Genomic DNA, 13820 nt, shown 5'->3' on the forward strand with positions numbered 1-13820 from the left:
CAAAAACCTGAGAAAAAAATCCAAACAGGAAGTGGGAAATCTGAGGTTTGTAGTTTTTGAACTCACCCCTATTGAATACACAGTGGGATATTGGTCATGTTGCACTTCCTAAGGCTTCCACTAGATGTCAACCGTCTTTAGAAAGTTGTTGCAGGCTTCTCATGTGATGTGGGACCGGATGGGAGCTCTTTGAGTCAGTGGTCTGCCGACAGCCTCGATCTCAGTCACGCGTTTTCACTTGAGAGGTAGCTGTCGTTCCATTGCTTTTCAACAGACAATGGAATTCTCCGGTTGGAACATTATTAAACTTTTATGATAAAACATAAAAGTTAGTTTGACAAGTTTCTTCGACCTGTAATATAACTTTTTGAACGTTTCCGAATGGACCAGATCGCGCATTTGGATTTGTTTACCAAACGCCCTAATAAAAGAAGCTATTGGACATAAATGGACATACATGATGGACATTATCGAACAAAACAAGGATTTATTGTGGAACTGCATTCTGATGAAGATCATCAAAGGTAAGTGAATATTTATAATGCTATCTATGATGCTATCTATACAGGTTAATGAACTACGAAGGTCTCCCTGACAATTTACAGCAGCCTTAAAGTACTGAAAGATAACATGAATGTACATGTTAAGGCTGTGTAAGGGAGGCGAAGTCAGGTGCAGGAGTGCAGATTAGAGTAAACAGGCACACTTTTATTCGGGTAAAAAAAAATGCACAAAAATGACATATAAGTGCCCAAAAAACACTGAACATGAAACAAAAGTATATTGCGTGAACATACACCATTAACAATAAACAATTACACAAAAAGACATGGAGGGGAACAGAGGACTAAATACATGCAGTGTGATCATGGAATGAAAACCAGGTGTGTATCAAACAAGACAAAACAAATGGATATATGAGAAATGGAGCGGCGATGACTGAAAGCCGGTGACGTCGATCGCCGAACGCCGCCCGAACAAGGAGAGGAGCCGACTTCGGCGGAAGTCGTGACGGCACATGAATTTAAAAGCAAGGAAATGTAACACTTAACAGGAGATTACACAGGGCTGGATGAAATTACAACCATCTGTTGATGTTAGACTTTACAATTCACAGATCATTTTCCGAATCCTTATCCTTTCTCAACTTGGACTGTCCTGGGAACTCTCCAAATACATTTAACTAAGACCCCCTACTCACAACACTTCCTCCTTTCTACTTTGGCATTTACAGGTTCCATTCTTCATATACTAGGATGCCACTTCCTGTTCAGTAACTCAGACCTCTGTGGCAGGATCTCCAATGGGGGACGTTTTCCTGATAAGAAATCATAGGTCAGGTTAGAAATAAAATACATCTTACAACTAGCCATGTAAATATTTAATGAGTCATTAGCGCAGTAACTAAATATGCACATGCAAATACAGGAAAATAAGAGTAATAAGCCTATTCATTCCCGTGTTCGTCAGCTCAAGTCATGAAAGACTCTAGCAGTGGCAAGTGGGTGGTGGCTACCTAACAATTAAAATTGGTATCAAATGGCTAAGGGTGTCACTTTGCACATGGGTATATTAGTGATAATGGGATTTATATGTTTAAATGAATGAATAGAATATTCCACCCTGAAACCATATGATTGTATGAAATTGATTAGAATCAGTCAGTAGAATTATATATCCGTGAGTGTAATTTTTAGTCAGAATTAGGGTATAACAATATATCTGTACAATATGTCTATTATAGTATCTTAATAAAAACAGACTGTTTGAGCAGGATTCGGTGCCGACCTTGGCTGGGGCCACTGAGAGTACTTCCCAGGGTCTCCTTATCTTGAGGGAGGACAGGGAGTGATTCTCACGGACTCCCCTAATCTAGGTCGGCTGGGTAGCAGGACAGTGTGTGCGTAGGATACCTAATGTTTGTGTGTGAAAGTATGTGCGTGTGTGCGTAGGATACCTAATGTTTGCTTGTGAAAGTATGTGCGGAAGAAGCCAGTATAAAATGAATGGTTTTGTACAACAGACCAGCGCTCTCGTGAATAAACCTTTTGCCTATTTAGCTGGGCCTCCGTCTGTTTCATTCGACCAGACTGAGTAGTTTAATTGATTTGGGTTATGAACATTGAGAACATAATTCTCGTAACAATTAGTTATAATTTAATCAGTCCGTGATCAAACACACTTGCTGACTTATAAGTGTGGAGGTGCCTCTTTTTGACATTTTTTATGGATCATAGCCTGTTTAGGGGAGGGTGGGCTGTGTCCACCCCTCTGACATCGTCATCGGCCACCTACTCAAATTTAGTGAGGAGTTCTTTGTCGCCCGTGACCTCCACCTCCACCGCAACCCATTATTTGCTCCATTTTGTGTCTGCAGTTTTGGGATGCTATTCCTCGGTGTTCCTAGCCTATTCAACTTCAAGTCTCTGCATTGAATTACACACATAAACTGAGGCTCAGGAGGGGTCATATAGAGAAACACACATAACCACACTACAACTGAATATGTTACATTGAGGAACAGGCAGACAGTAGGCTAGAGAACAGTATTACCCATTACAGGTGCCGTCACCCTCCTCCACAGTCTTCATCCCAGGGACCTTCTGCCCAAACAGCTTGACAGCCAGGAACATCAGCATGCCGCAGCGGTTGATATAGCAACAGGTGGCGTCCACAGCAATCAGTAGCACCAAAAGGTTGAGCATGCCAATGCTTGCCACAGCCCCTTTCCCCATCCCACCCTTGTTCATCTTGGCCACAGAAGGGGAAGAAGTGAGGAAAGGAGTGAGGGAGAGAATGAAAGGGAGGGAGAGAAGGAGAGAGAGACACTGAGAAGGAGAGATAATCATAATTAAACTCAGTAATACAATTTATTCTGCTCTGGCTGCTCTGTTCTGTAACTGTTTTTATTTCAGAGATGTTTTACTTTATTGGGCAATAGTCCTTTTCCAGTATGTGACTGTGGTAAAGCTGTGAAACAGCTCGCAAGGAATGACGTCACCAAATCATTAACTCATTTCTGGCACCTGTGCCTGTTTGCAAGCTCTGCCTGGGACTCTGTAAAAACTATTATAAGGTGAGAGCGCAGAAACGTGGTAGCGGAGGAGCTGGTCCTTCAATGAACGTGAGGCTCTGTAGCCCTTATATGCAATTATATTGCACTCACCCTATAATGGTGGGATGGTTGTTGCTTAAGGCCAAGGCTACTCAGTGCACATTAGATATGTACCTACATTAGATATGTACCTACTGTTGGCCTGCAACTTGTCATACCTGCTGGCTCAGCAAGGATGCACTCGCTCAGACCCCACGGGAGCGTCTAGTCAGCTAGACAAGCTAAATGTTTTTAAATGTTTTCAATGTTTTAGTGTCAAGTCCGTGTCAAATGTGTTTAGTTGTTGGGAGTAGCTTTTTAAATTACAGGGTGGGTTATGAAAGGAGGACAGAACAGCTATTGTAGCTTAAGAGGGCTGGGTCCTCTTTGTGCCTTCATCACTATCATGTGGGTCTTTTGACTGTTTGTATTGGTCCAAGCACCTGTCTGCAGTGAAGTCGCATGCTTTAAGAGTATTTGATGTCCAGTTTGTCGTGTAATTGCATGTTTCCACCTTTGTATGCAGTGTCACCTCCTAGTGTGTAATTAAGCTCATAGCCTATGTGTGAAAAGCATTCCAGGCGACTACCTCATGAAACTGGTTGAGAGAATGCCAAGAGTGTGTGAAGCTGTCATCAAGGCAAAGGGTGGCTACTTTGAAGAATCTACAATTTTCAATGTATTTTGATTTGTTTAACACTTTTTTGGTTACTACATGATTCCATATTCGTTATTTAATATTTTTGATGTCTTCACTATTATTCTACAATGTAGAAAATAATAAAAATAAAGACAAACCCTTGAATGATCAGCTGTGTCCAAACTTTTAACTAGTTCTGTATATATACAATATTCAATTGGCATTTCTTTAAAAGCACAGAACAATTTGGACATTTTTGAACTATAAAAACGGTTTTAAGTCAAACTCCTCCTTAAGGCCAAGAGGAGACTGTGGGTTGAGCCTGTGTATCCAGAAAGATTCCCTTTGAAGAAGTTTCCTCTCAGTGTTCCCTCCCCTTTGTGACATCTTGGCCATTTCTATTCCAAGGTATCTTAGATAATTGATAGGATGTCCAGCTTGTACAAAATGAACAGAGACCGTGTTTTTTTGTCTCACCTGTCCATATATTTATGCGGTGCTCACTGATCCGGATCTCAAGGCTTCTACAGGTTTTCCCTATGTAAGACAGACCGCAGGGACATTTCAACATGTAAAAAACATTGGTGGACATGCAGGTAATCAGGCCTTTGATCCTAAATATTTGTCCTGTGCAGGGGTGTGTAAATTAGTCATTTGAATGTTGATATTGTGAACCTATGCTATATATTTTTACCTCCTTGTTGTGTTCAGTAATATGGTGTCGTAGCTCAGTTGAGTACTGAATACTGTTGCTTTAAGAATGTATCAGTCAGGTTGTGCGTAAACCGAGGTGTGAGGGTTGGATGTGTGATTTTCTTTACGAGTTGTTAACATGTTGATCTGAAGTAAAACGTTCAGTTTAATTGCACAACAAGCCTCCTTGCATGTGGAACATTTGGCGACGAGGATGGCCGAGTTTAGCTTACCTCCACCATCTCAATTTCTTCCAGTCCCTGGAGAGCCACATGTTCCATGGAATCGCTGGTTTCAATCCTTTCAGTTGTATATGGTAGCTATCAATCTGCATGGAGCTGCCGATGCACGAAAACTGGAGATTCTGCACCACTGTCTCAGCGCTGAGGGACAATGTGTCTTCTCCACTCTACAGCCGGTGGATAACAAGTTTACATCAGCGGTCCAAGCTCTCGAGGAACAATATGATTCATGATGTCAGATTCAACTGGTGCACATGTGCATCACTTGCCTACACCTGTGCCTATGGAGTACTCACAACTGTTTGAGGGGCTAGGTCACATCAGAGGTTTCGTCCATCGGTCTACAGTCAACAAAGATGTCAAGCCAGTAATCCAGCCATTGCGAAGGGTTCCTCTGACCCTTTGGGAGCCCATTGATAAGGGACTTGAAAACCTCCTGGAGAATGACATCATCGAGCCCAGTGACACCTCGCCATGGGTTTCAAACCTGGTCGTTGCACCCAAGAAAAATGGCAATCTTCGGATCTGCATGGACCTCAGGGCCGTGAACAAAGCTATTATTCCCGACAAGTACCCACTACCAACCGCTGAGGAGCTCACAACCCATTTTTATGGATCCATGTTATTCAGCAAACTTGACCTGAGGCAGGGATACCTCCAGGTTCCCCTGGCACATGAGTTGAGATCTCACTGCATTTATAACACACAGCAGGTGTTTCGTCAGCTAATCGAGAACGGGGCCAGACTCAACACTGAAAAGTGTGTGTTCGGGGTGTCAGACCTTGAATTCATTGAGTTTGAAGGTAGACATTGAAATACATCCACAGATACACCTCAGGCTCTCCAGACAGGGCATCACCCACATCCTGTCCCATGTGGATGCCATTCTCACCTTGCCTGCGATCCCCCAAAACATTACCCTCCACACCCGCCCGCTTAACCCGGAAGCCGGCCGCACCAACGTATCGGAGGAAATGCGTTCACCTGACAACTGCAGGCTCCCGGTCCACCACAAGGATTCACTAGAGCATAAGAGCCAAGTAATGCCCCCTCGGCCAAACACTCCCCTAACCCTGACGATGCTGGGCCAATTGTGAGGCGCCCCATGGGACTCCCGATCACGGCTGGTTGTGATACAGCACGGGATCGAACCCGGGTCTGTAGTGACACCTCTAGCACTGCGATGCATTGCCTTTGACCGCTGCACCACTTGGGAGGCCCTGAACAATGGTTTTTATTGGGTCACAAGATCAATACAATCATGAAAATATATGACACTTTCCTCCCTTTTTTGAACAAACAAACACACCCTCCCACCCGCTACTTTCCACGTTTACAAAGTCTGGCATTATTCATACGGGCAGTGGATAACTCTACATAACTAAGTCTTGAAAACATGCCAGCCATGTGGTGGCAGCCAGCACTGAACAACAAGTGTTTTGGCAGCAGTCAACCCAGCCAGCCAAACCTTTCGCTGTTTCTCATTCAGCTGCATACCAGTATCATCGTTAAGCAACTATGGAAATGGTTCAAGCGGTACAGTTTGATCTATCATGTCAGAGAGAATAGATGACACTTTCCTTCAAAACTCATAAACTTTAGGACAATCCCATATGATATGTTTGTATGTGCCAAGTTTATTGAGGTTACATACAGTTGAAGTTGGAAGTTTACATACACCTTAGACAAATACATTTCAACTCAGTTTTTCACAATTCCTGACATTTAATCCTAGTAGAAATGCCCTATCTTAGGTCAGTTAGGATCACCACTTTATTTTAACAATGTGAAATGTCAGAATAATAGTAGAGAGAATGATTTATTTCCTCTTTTATTTCTTTCATCACATTCCCAGTGGGTCAGAAGTTTACATACACTCAATTAGTATTTGGTAGCATTGCTTTTAAATTGTTTAACTTGGGTCAAATGTTTCGGGTAGCCTTCCACATGCTTCCCACAATAAGTTGGGTGAATTTTGGCCCATTCCTCCTGACAGAGCTGGTGTAACTGAGTCAGATTTGTAGGACTCCTTGCTTGCACACACTTTTTCAGTTCTGCCCACAAATGTTCGATTGGATTGAGGTCAGGGCTTTGTGATGGCCACTCCAATACATTGACTTTGTTGTCCTTAAGCCATTTTGCCTTTGGAAGTATGCTTGGGGTCAATGTCCATTTGGAAGACCCATTTGCGACCAAGCTTTGAAACCTGTTGCGACTCTAGGGGCAGTATTTTCATTTTTGGAAAAAAAACGTTCCCGTTTTAAACGGGATATTTTGTCAGGACAAGATGCTAGAATATGCATACAATTGACAGCTTTGGATAGAAAACACTCTAACGTTTCCAAAACTGTAAAGATATTGTCTGTGAGTATAACAGAACTGATGTTGCAGGCGAAAGCCTGAGAAAAATCCAATCCGGAAGTGCCCCATATTTTGAAAGCGCTGCATGCCAATGAGTCCCCATTGAGCTGTGAATGTGCTATGAACCAGCTTACGCTTTCTACGTATTCCCCAAGGTGTCTACAGCATTGTGGCATAGTTTTACGCATTTATGTTGAAGAATACCCGTAGGGGGCTACATTGCGCAAGTGGTCACATGATGTTCCCGGAGATAATAATGCGTAAAGTACAGAGGTAGCCATTATTCCAATCGCTTCTACTGAGAAACCAATTGTCCCGGTGGATATATTATCGAAAATATATTTGAAAAACACCTTGAGGATTGATTCTAAACAACGTTTGCCATGTTTCTGTCGATATTATGGAGCTAATTTTGAATATTTTTCGGCGTTGTTGTGACCGCAATTTCCGGTCGATTTCTCAGCCAAATGTGAAGAACAAACGGAGCTATTTCGCCTACAAACTAATATTTTGGGAAAAAATGAACGTTGGCTATCTCCCGGGGAGTCTCGTGAGTGAAAACATCTGAAGTTCATCAAGGTAAACGATTGAATTTGTTTGCTTTTCTGATTTTCAAGGTTGCCTGCTGCTAGCAAGGCATAATGCTATGCTAGGCTATCGATAAACTTAAACAAATGCTGGTCTAGCTTTGGCTGTAAAGCATATTTTGAAAATCTGAGATGACAGGGTGATTAACAAAAGTTCCAATATATTTAACTTGTGATTTTCATGAATAGGAAGATTTTCTAGGAAGATTTATGTCCGTTGCGTTATGCTAATTAGTGTCAGATGATGACAACGGTCCCGTTCACGGGATGGGGTGTCACTAGAGGTTAACTTCCTGACTGATGTCTTGAGATGTTGTTTCAATATATTCCCATCATTTTCCCTCCTCATGATGCCATCTATTTTCTGAAGTGCACCAGTCCCTCTTGCAGCAAGCACCCTCACAACATGATGCTGCCACCCCCGTCCTTCGTGGTTGGGATGGTGTTCTTCGCTTGTAAGCCTCCCTCTTTTTCCTCCAAACATAATGATGGTCATTATGGCGAAACAGTTCTATTTTTGTTTCATCAGACCAGAGGACATTTCTCCAGAAAGTACGATCTTTGTCCCCATGTGCAGTTGCAAACCATAGTCTGGCTTTTTTATGGTGGTTTTGGAGCAGTGGCTTCTTCCTTGCTGAGCGGCCGTTCAGGTGATGCCAATATAGGACACATTTTACTGTGGATATAGATACTTTTGTACCTGTTTCCTCTGCATCTTCACAAGGTCCTTTGCTGTTGTTCTGGGATTGATTTGCACTTTTCGCACCAAAGTACATTCATCTCTAGGAGACAGAACGCGTCTCCTTCCTGAGTGGTATGACGGCTGCGTGGTCCCATGGTGTTTATACTATTGTTTGTACAGATGAACGTGGTTTGGAAATTGCTCCCAAGGATGAACCAGACTTGTGGAGGTTCACAATTTTTTTCTGAGGTCTTGGCTGATTTCTTTTGATTTTCCCATGAAGTCAAGCAAAGAGGCACTGAGTTTGAAGGTAGACCTTGAAAAACTTCCACAGGTACACCTCCAATTGACTCAAATTATGTCAATTAGCCTATCAGAAGCTTCTAAAGCCATCACATAATTTTCTGGAATGTTCCAAGCTGTTTAAAGGCACAGTGAAATTAGTGTATGTAAACCTCTTACCCACTGGAATTATGAAAGTGAAAGTGAAATAATCTGTCTGTAAACAATTGTTGGAGAAATTACTTGTGTCATGCACAAAGTAGATGGCCAGGTCGCAGTTGCAAATGAGAACTTGTTCTCAACTAGCCTAAATAAAGTTGAAATATTAAAAAAATAAAGCAAATGGAGATGAACTCACAATTTTGTTGTCTTTTTGCTTATAACATAATATTTTATTATTGTTCAAAAATGCTGATAGTAAAAAGTTAACAGAATTACAACACATTTGAATGTTTTTTGATTGAATAGGAAAAATTGCGTGAAAAAAAATGATGTAATTAACAGGCAATGTTTATTTTAAAATTTTAAAAAACAGTATTTCTTATTGTATTCTTAACTCACCATAATATACTTTTCATGTGGGGCTATGACAGGCAATTACGAATTAGTCTGACATAATTTATCTTCATCACCACCACTATTGAGATGGGTGTGCTTGATATACGTCAGGTCTGATATTCTCAAAGTCAGGTTGTGGTCGACAATGTGCACCTCATCTCTCCTGTCACATCCAACCTGGATCAATATTTGTTTTTAATGCAGACACGAGCACAAAATCAGCGCACCATGAGTTTTAGATGGCACAGTATTCCCTTTGAGTCAGGTGTGGCCACCAGCTGCATTAAGTACTGCAGTGCATCTCCTCCTCATGGACTGCACCAGATTTGCCAGTTCTTGCTGCGAGATGTTACCCCACTCTTCCACCAAGGCACCTGCAAGTTCCCAGACATCTCTGGGGGCAATGGTCCTCACCCTCACCCTCTGATCCAACAGGTCTCAGATGTGCTCCATGGGATTGAGATCTGGGCTCTTCGATGACATTCCTGTCTTGCAGGAAATCACACACGAGCAGTATGGCTGGTGGCATTGTCATGCTGGAGGGTTATGTCAGGATGAGCCTGCAGGAAGGGTACCACATGAGGGAGAAGGATGTTTTCCCTGTAACGCACAGCGTTGAGATTGCCTGCAATGACAACAAGCTCAGTTGATGATGCTGTGACACACCGCCCCAGACCATGAAGGACCCTCTACCTCCAAATCGGAATCACGCTTCACCATCTGGCAGTCCGACGGAAGAATCTGGGTTTTGCGGAAGCCAGGAGAATGACACCTGCTCCAATGCATAGTGCCAACTGTAAAGTTTGGTGGAGGAGGAATAATGGCCTGGGGCTGTTTTTCATGGTTCGAGCAAGGTCCCTTAGTTCCACTGAAGAGAAATCTTAATGCTACAGCATACATTGACATTCTAGACTATTCTGTGGTTCCAACGTTGTAGAAACAGTTGGGGGGGGATGGCCCTTTCCTGTTTCAGCATGACAATTTCCACATGTACAAAGCAAGGTCCATGCGGAAATGGTTTGTCAAGATCAGTGTGGAAGAACTTGACTGGCCTGCATAGAGCCCTGACCTCAACCCCATCGAACACCTGCGAGCCAGGCCCAAGTGCCCGACCTCACTAATGCTCTTGTGGCTGAATGGAAGCAAGTCCCCGCAGCAATGTTCCAACATCTATGGGAAAGATTTCCAGAAGAGTGTAGGCTGTTATAGCAGCAAAGGGGGCCCAACTCCATATTAGGAGGATGTATTATCTTGGCAAAGAAGAAATGCTCACTAACATGGATGTAAACAAATGTGTGCACAACATTTTATAGAAATAAGCTTTTTGTGGGTATGTAAAATGTCTGAGATCTTTTATTTCAGCTCATGAAACATTGGACCAACACTTTACATGTTGCATTTTTATTTGTGTTCAGTGTAGTTGCTGTAGTTTACTTTAGAGAACGCAAACTCTTGCATCTTTTACAGCGAAGAAAGTGCAAAGTAGCAAGGGAAAGAGAGAGATGGGAGTGGCACAGCCAGGCAGAGGTCAGTATTTCGGCTACCAGGCAGACAGTCAGAACCGTGCATCAGTAATCAAAAGATGTTGGTAGGCTATAAGTTATCTCAATGCTGTATTAATAAGTTATCTCAATGCTGTATTTAAAGTCGCATGGCCAGGAATCAGATTTGTATCTGACTTCAAACCATATAAGACGGGGGTTTGAAATGTGGCTTGAAATATCCGATTCCATGTGCTTTTTGGCACTTCAGACTGCAGGAAAAATAACCGTTTGGAATCGGATATGGAAAAAAATAGGATTTGAGTCACTTCAAACTGCCAATATGAAAAAGGATTTAGTTAGCCAACCTCTTGATACTTTTCATCCACATATAACTGATAAAGTTGAACTAGGCCTACTTCATCAGTTATCATGACTCTTGGTACGTCTGACTGAGACAACTATAGACATGCATGTTGTAACTCAAGGCATATAGTATTTCAATATATGGATGTGATCCGCATTGTTTTATACATTTTCTTTTTACAGGTCCACTCAAAAGCATGTGGGATGAAAAGACAATTGTCACCTCACAGCTTCTTTCGACTTCATTGCTTTTCTCAGGTAGCTAGTTATCATATTCCATCATCTCATCATGTGTACATTTGTATAATAACATTTAGTAAAGCATTATTTAGAATATTGGAAAAGCTCCCTGATCTTTGTAGTTTGAAAGGGGGACTGGTGAGTCCATATACTAACTTATTTTTTTATTTAGTAAGCCAAATGTTACTCCTGAACAAATTTTCCTAAACAAAGGTAGTGAATAGTTATGCAGCAACTATACTGAACAAAAATACAAACACAACATGTAAAGTGTTGGTTCCATGTTTCTTGAGCTGTAATAAAAGGTCCCAGAATTTTTCCATAAGCACAAAAACTAATTTATTTACATCCCTGTTAGTGAACATTTCTCCTTTGTCAAGATAATCCTTTCACCTGACAGGTGTGCCCATGCCTAGTCATGTGAAATCCATAGATTAGGGTTAGGGTTCATTCATTTCAATTGACTGATTTCCTTATATGAACTGTAACTCACTACAATTGTTGATGTGGTTGCATGTTGAGTTTAGATTTTTGTTCAGTATATACTTTTGTTACTTAGGTTTGACTAATTTGAACAAATTTGTTGAATTTTCTTTACTTTGACATTATGGAGAATTTTGTGTGGATCAATGAAACATTTCTAAATTAAATCTATTTCAATCCCACTTTGTAACACAACAAAAATTGAAAAAATCCAAGCTGGGTGAATACTTACGATACCCACTGAAAGGATTTTCTGATATGATTTGCATGATGGGACAAGGGAATTACTATAACTGTGTGCACTAAGTACCACACCCACACTCTCCAACTATCGGTCTCACATATTTTAGATGGTAAGAGCTGCTCTAACTTCACCATTTGGAGAGATGTAGGCTTGCAACCCCATAACAACTACAGTATCTTAGCGAACAGTAAGCAGTCAGCTCACAATGTTTTTACATAACTCAAATGTAGAGTATGTTTACTCTAATCGATATTTATGGACATACATTTTGTCCAATGTTATTGTCAAAGGTTTCCCAACAACTGTGGGAAAAGTACTATCCACCTTATAGTTGGACTGGTTGAAAAGTTGATCCTACACCACGAGGTGGATGTAACGTCTGGGGCATATTACAGAAATATTTCAAATTTCATTACATGAGTCACTCTGTGAGACAGTTCATTACATTAACTATTTACCGTTGCCGCAACGCAGGCATTTTGAAAAGCAACTGTTCAACAAGCACATCAACAAATAGTTGTTACAAGTTGTAACAAGACATGCTCAACTAACCTTGAGCCACCCACAGAAGGTACTTGTACAAATACAACACACCTACAGTACTCCTCCATCCCCACCTTAAGTATATTCGTTTTCTAGATCCGTACATTGACCCACCAGGAAAAGGTTACTAATAGGAATTTTTTATTTTATGGGAGGAATTTGCATTGTAAAGAATGACATACAACCCTAGTGATAGCAGTTCAAAAAGGTGCCCTCTGACACATCACCCTCAGAGCTAGAATGTGAAACCATACATGCATATTAATCATTTGCCCTTTACTTACATTGATGACAGGGATGAGGCCCGCCTGTGCCCATCATGTTAAAGTGTCAAAGAAACTAAGCAGGACGAGTGTTTTGTTTGTAAGCTGCAGTGCCACATTGGTTATAAGCATGTTGGCAGCTCTGTAATGCACGTCACATACTCACCTCCTCCTTAAACTATTGTTCAGAACTCTGTCACCCTATTCTCGATTGAGCTGACAGTAAATAAATATTGTTTTCTTTGTTAACTGCGATGTGGCTCTCATATCCTGTTTCAATAACAATGTTTCTGTAATGGTTTCCATGGTTGGTTTTATTTGTGTAAGCTCTCCTCGCCCGTCTCCTATTGACATTCACTTAAGCCATGTTCTGTTGACATACACTTAAAACATCCATATGTAAGTAACGAGCACTTCTTCCAATCCATGTTTAAATAATGCCTTAAAACAATAAATTAAAAACGTATGATATTTTGAATAATTTGAAAGTACATTGTTATTTTATATGGCCCCAATTTGTATTTCATTTTTATTTTACCTTTATTTAACCGGCCAAGTCAATTAAGAACAAATTACTATTTATATCACTACACAGTGATGCTAAAAACTATATAATAATTGCATGGTTTACATGCCTTATAAGAGGTATAATAGTTGATAGTACTATGTAACAACTACCCACACTAGTTACAGTACATTATGATGCTATATTACCGTTATGCTTGGCAATATTATTTACCAGGTCTCTCTTACAAAATCTAATTGTGACAAACCTGGTTAAATAAATCAATTAAAATGTTTTAATTTTATATATATTGAGATAAATTGTATGAAACATGTTTATTACCAATTTATTTTAAAACTATTGTTTATAAGGAAAAAGCCTGTAATGGAGACGCTGGAAGTCGAGAAGCAGGTGCAGGTGAAACATTTAATAAAATAACAAACATGAAATGAGACAGCATAACAGTGGCGATAAGGCATGAACACAGGAACAATACCAACTGAGGAAGGAACCTAAGGAAGTGACAGATAGTTGCTGGTCTCTCCAGTCTGATGGC

The 13820-nt window shown here is 41.0% G+C and overlaps 1 long non-coding RNA gene across 2 annotated transcripts; it reads right to left on the reverse strand.

The window, feature by feature from the left end:
* Positions 1-911: 911 nt before the first annotated feature.
* Positions 912-12907, reverse strand: LOC116353123 (uncharacterized). Of its 2 annotated transcripts, none has more exons than XR_004202500.1 (3): positions 12781-12907; positions 2554-2828; positions 912-1318 (listed from the first exon to the last, which is right to left on the reverse strand). It is a non-coding gene; the product is annotated as an uncharacterized LOC116353123 (long non-coding RNA). The 2 variants fall into 2 exon arrangements; XR_004202501.1 differs by having other exon boundaries at positions 2554-2750; positions 12781-12889.
* Between the last annotated feature and the right edge of the window lie 913 nt (positions 12908-13820).

This window comes from Oncorhynchus kisutch, linkage group LG13 (genome assembly GCF_002021735.2).
Source record: "Oncorhynchus kisutch isolate 150728-3 linkage group LG13, Okis_V2, whole genome shotgun sequence".
NCBI lineage: Eukaryota > Metazoa > Chordata > Actinopteri > Salmoniformes > Salmonidae > Oncorhynchus > Oncorhynchus kisutch.